Consider the following 6,014-nt stretch of genomic DNA (forward strand, 5'->3'; position numbering starts at 1 on the left):
CAGGCCCTAGTTTCTACCTTCTTAACAACACTATCAACAAGGCAGGTCCTACAGGTCCTAGTTTCTAACTTCTTAACAACACTATCAACAAGGCAGGTCCTACAGGCCCTAGTTTCTACCTTCTTAACAACACTATCAACAAGGCAGGTCCTACAGGCCCTAGTTTCTACCTTCTCAACAACACTATCAACAAGGCAGGTCCTACAGGCCCTAGTTTCTACCTTCTCAACAACACTATCAACAAGGCAGGTCCTACAGGCCCTAGTTTCTACCTTCTTAACAACACTATCAACAAGGCAGGTCCTACAGGCCCTAGTTTCTACCTTCTTAACAACACTATCAACAAGGCAGGTCCTACAGGCCTAGTTTCTACCTTCTTAACAGCACTGTCAACAAGGCAGGTCCTACAGGCCCTAGTTTCTACCTTCTTAACAACACGATCAACAAGGCAGGTCCTACAGGCCCTAGTTTCTACCTTCTTAACAACACGATCAACAAGGCAGGTCCTACAGGCCCTAGTTTTGTTGCACTGGGACGACTGTTCGGTCATGTGGTCAGGTGCCACAAAGAGGGACAATTGTCTCAGAACAGGGAAGCACAGCTGGGCCTTTAATGTACATGGATAGCTAACATTAATAATATGCATGTCAATCTCTCCTGGCTCAAAGTGGAGGAGAGATTGACTTCATCACTACTTGTATTTGTATTTGTATTTGAAAGCACCTGTTGAACTACTTACACACAGCTCAGACACCCAACATATCCCACAAGACATGCCACCAGAGGTCTCTTCACAGTCCCCAAGTCCAGAACAGACTATGGGAGGCGCACAGTACTACATAGAGCCATGACTACATGGAACTCTATTCCACAGTACTACATAGAGCCATGACCACATGGAACTCTATTCCACAGTACTACATGGAACTCTATTCCACAGTACCACATAGAGCCATGACTACATGGAACTCTATTCCACAGTACTACATAGAGCCACGACCACATGGAACTCTATTCCACAGTACTACATAGAGCCATGACTACATGGAACTCTATTCCACAGTACTACATAGAGCCATGACTACATGGAACTCTATTCCACAGTACTACATAGAGCCATGACTACATGGAACTCTATTCCACAGTACCACATAGAGCCATGACTACATAGAACTCTATTCCACAGTACTACATGGAACTCTATTCCACAGTACCACATAGAGCCATGACTACATGGAACTCTATTCCACAGTACTACATAGAGCCACGACCACATGGAACTCTATTCCACAGTACTACATAGAGCCATGACTACATGGAACTCTATTCCACAGTACTACATAGAGCCATGACTACATGGAACTCTATTCCACAGTACTACATAGAGCCATGACTACATGGAACTCTATTCCACAGTACCATAGAGCCATGACTACATAGAACTCTATTCCACAGTACTACATAGAGCCATGACTACATGGAACTCTATTCCACAGTACTACATAGAGCCATGACTACATGGAAATATATTGCACAGTACTACATACACTTAAAAAGATGAGAGGCCTGTAATTTTCATCATAGGTACACTTCAACTATGACAGACAAAATGAGAAAAAAAATCCAGGAAATCACATTGTAGGATTTTTAATGAATTTATTTGCAAATTATGGTGGGAAAAAAGTATTTGGTCAATAACAAAAGTTTATCTCAATACTTTGTTATATACCCTTTGTTGGCAATGACAGAGATCAAACGTTTTCTGTAAGTCTTCACAAGGTTTTCACACACTGTTGCTGGTATTTTACCCGGCCAAACTGACCAATCAGGGGGGGAAAGGCCTTGGTCAGGGTCGTGACCAAGAACCCATTGGCAGTTGTGGACTCAATTGTCATACATACCTTAATAGAAAAGGACTCAATTGTCATACATACCTTAATAGAAAAGGACTCAACTGTCATACATACCTTAATAGAAAAGGACTCAACTGTCATACATACCTTAATAGAAAAGGACTCAACTGTCATACATACCTTAATAGAAAAGGACTCAACTGTCATACATACCTTAATAGAAAAGGACTCAACTGTCATACATACCTTAATAGAAAAGGACTCAACTGTCATACATACCTTAATAGAAAAGGACTCAATTGTCATACATACCTTAATAGAAAAGGACTCAACTGTCACACATACCTCAATAGAAAATGACTCCAGTAAAAGTGGAAGTCACCCAGTAAAATACTACTTCAGTAAAAGTCTAAAACTAGTTCAAATCAAATCAAATCAAATTTATTTATATAGCCCTTCGTACATCAGCTGATATCTCAAAGTGCTGTACAGAAACCCAGCCTAAAACCCCAAACAGCAAGCAATGCAGGTGTAGAAGCACGGTGGCTAGGAAAAACTCCCTAGAAAAAACTATTTGTTTTTAAATATACTTAAGTATCAAAAGTAAAAGCATGAATAATAACAAATAACTTCTAATAAGCAAACCAGACGGAGCAATATTCATGTTTTATTTATTTATTTACAGATAGCCAGGGTCACACGCCAAAACGCAGACATCATTTAAAAACAAAGCATTTGTATTTAGTGAGTCCTCCAGATCAGAGGCAGTAGGGATGACCAGGGATGTTCTCTGTTTAGTGAGTCCGCCAGATCAGAGGCAGTAGGGATGACCAGGGATGTTCTCTGTTTAGTGAGTCCTCCAGATCAGAGGCAGTAAGGATGACCAGGATGATCTCTGTTTAGTGAGTCCTCCAGATCAGAGACAGTAGGGATGACCAGGGATGATCTCTGTTTAGTGAGTCCTCCAGACCAGAGGCAGTAGGGATGACCAGGGATGTTCTCTGTTTAGTGAGTCCTCCAGACCAGAGGCAGTAGGGATGACCAGGGATGTTCTCTGTTTAGTGAGTCCACCAGATCAGAGACAGTAGGGATGACCAGGGATGTTCTCTTGATAAGTGTGCGAATTGGACCATTTTCTGTCCTGCTAAGCATTCAAAATGTAAAGAGTACTATTGGGTGGCAGGGAAAATGTATGAAGTAAAATGTAAATGTTTTTCTTCAGGAATTTAGTGAAGTAAAAGTCAAAAATATAAATAGTAAAATACAAAATACCCCAAAAAATGACTTAAGTTGTATTTTAAAATATTTTTACTTAATAAGCACTTTACACCACTGCCCGATGGTCACTGACAGAGCTCCTCTGTGGAGATGGGAGAACCTTCCAGAAGGACAACCATCTCTGCAGCATTCCACCAATCAGGCATTTATGGTAGAGTGGACAGATGGAAGCCACTCCTCAGTAAAAGGCACATGACAGCACGCTGGATTTGCCAAAAGGCATGAAGATTCTCAGACCATGAGAAACAAGATTCTCTGGTCTGATGGAACCAAGATTGAACTCTTTGGCCTGAATGCCAAGCATCACGTCTGGAGGAAACCTGGCACCATCCCTACGGTGAAGCATAGTGGTGGCAGCATCATGCTGTGGGGATGTTTTCAGCGCCAGGGACGGCAAGACTAGTCAGAATCAAGGCAAAGATGAACGGAGCAAGGTACAGAGAGATCTTTGATGAAAACCTGCTCCAGAGCGCTCAGGACCTCAGACTGGGCGAAGGTTCACCTCCAACAGGACAACGACCTTAAGCACACAGACAAGACAACACAGGAATGGCTTCGGACAAGTCTCTGAATTCTTATGAAAATGTGAAATTGTATTTTTTTATTTGTAATAAATTAGCAAAACGTTCTAAAACCCTTTTTTGCTTAATCATTATGGGGTATTATGATGTCATTATGGCATATTGTGATGTCATTATGGGGTATTGTGATGTCATTATGGGGTAGTGTGTGTAGATTGATGAGGAAAACAATTTCATATATTTTAGAATAAAGCTGTTATGTAACAAAATGTGAAAAAAGTCAAGGGGTCTGAATACTTTCCAAAGGCCCTGTATCTGCAGTAAGGCTATAGGTAGAACTTTCATCTGTCCCAAAATAAAAGGCCCTGTATCTGCAGTAAGGCTATAGGTAGAACTTTCATCTGTCCCAAAATAAAAGGCCCTGTATCTGCAGTAAGGCTATAGGTAGAACTTTCATCTGTCCCAAAATAAAAGGCCCTGTATCTGCAGTAAGGCTATAGGTAGAACTTTCATCTGTCCCAAAATAAAAGGCCCTGTATCTGCAGTAAGGCTATAGGTAGAACTTTCATCTGTCCCAAAATAAAAGCCTTCAATTATACACAAAGCTAGTGTTTACACATGCACACATTTGTTTGGAATAAATCAACGAAAGATAGAAAATGTTGTGTGCACATGGAAACTAGACATGATAACTGCTTTCAAAGTTTACATTCAATATTCACATAAGGCATATCATATTTTCAGTTACAAATAAATGGTGTTAAGAGCATAGGACGTTTCTGAGCCTGTTCAGGATGAAAACATCTTATTTGGAAGTTTACAGGAGAAAGTTCAACACTTAAACAAAAGGCTCATGTCCCAGAGACATGATCCACCTGCAGTTCATTCACCTGCTCCAACTCATGTCCCAGAGACATTATCCACCTGCAGTTCATTCACCTCCAACTCATGTCCCAGTCACAGTGATTCAGTCTTTTGAAAGTCCTCGGCCGCCCCTATTTGGTCGCAGGTATCCCTGCCTTTACAACACCGACATTAGAAGGAAACCTTGGGCCCGGGGTATGGTTCACCCCACACCAGAAGCCATCAGGCTGGCCTATCTCTAGTAACCACGTCTCTTCCTCCCACGGCTGCTGTGCCTCTACCTTACTGTCTGCGTCGGGAACAGTCTGTAGGACTTTATAATAATGACAGTCCCTCCCATCTTCAGGGTCATACGGAGGTGCCAGGATGTCGAGGAAAGCAGCCGGTCCATCCACCGTGTCGATCTGATGCAGGTTCTCCTCTGCGGGGTTAAGATACACGGACTACTGTCATGGGTGAACCACATGGTTGACCGGAGCACAGCCCGCCGCAGAGAGTCCTTCTGGAACGGCAGCAGCGGCGGGTCGAACTGGGTCTCACTCTGCACCTGGTCCGAAGGTTTATCCAACAGGTCAAAACACCTGATACCGACTTTCCCGTATAGAACCTTGAGCATCCCGTTCATACCGGGGTGGTCGTGGAGCGGGGATGGACGCCCTGCTGTTCAGTAGAAACACCCCATACTGAACGACTCGTCTCGCAGATGTGCATGTACGTGACAGGTGGGTTGTGTTCGGAATGGGAGCCGTTCGGTTTCATCTTCAGGTCTGCAGTCCTGACTTCCGTTAGCAGGGCGATTAGATCCCCGGTTGTCCAATAATACTTTGTTGTCCCCAATTGCGGATGCATTGAAATCTTTAAATGTGATATTGGCTTGGCTGGCTATTTTCTGAATGAGAGACTTCTTGCTATCCCGTGGCATTTTTCAGGTGGAGACAAATCCGACGCTTATCGATGCTGGTTTTTTCAGACGCAGCTGAGCAACAGGCAGCAGAAACGGACGGAGTTGGAAACGCTCTTTCTCCTCGAATCTCGCACAATATCGTCACTCCAGGATGGGACCACGTTCAAACGAAATAAATGCGCGTCTAAAGTTATAATGTAACGTTTTTCATGGTAAATAAATATGGTTTTATCTCCAGAGAATATTCACGGTCCAGAATAATTTCCAAGCTTATCTGATCGTCACGTCCGCAGTGACAGCGAGCACGTAGAGGCAATGCATTTTGGATCTTGAAGTTTAATTTAAAAGTCGGGCAATATATTTCTGTAATTACCCCCCACCCCGCACAAAAAAAATAAAAACTTTACGACTTTCCAATCCCGTCACTCAACAGGAGTTGTGCCGGGGAAAATATGATTCTCACATATGCTCCTATTATAAGAGAAAATAATGTTGTCCTTTATAAAACCACTACAATTCCCACCGCCTGTCGGGCTTCCGGAGAGAGGCAGAGGGCAAGAGAGAATGGCCAGACAGGCCATTCAACCCGCTCCC

The 6,014-nt window shown here is 43.0% G+C and overlaps 1 pseudogene; it reads right to left on the reverse strand.

The window, feature by feature from the left end:
* Window positions 1-4,515: 4,515 nt before the first annotated feature.
* LOC135529407 (2-aminoethanethiol dioxygenase-like) lies at window positions 4,516-5,473 on the reverse strand (annotated as a pseudogene).
* Between the last annotated feature and the right edge of the window lie 541 nt (window positions 5,474-6,014).

The sequence above is a fragment of the Oncorhynchus masou genome, unplaced genomic scaffold (genome assembly GCF_036934945.1).
Source record: "Oncorhynchus masou masou isolate Uvic2021 unplaced genomic scaffold, UVic_Omas_1.1 unplaced_scaffold_1161, whole genome shotgun sequence".
NCBI classification, from domain to species: Eukaryota; Metazoa; Chordata; class Actinopteri; order Salmoniformes; family Salmonidae; genus Oncorhynchus; species Oncorhynchus masou.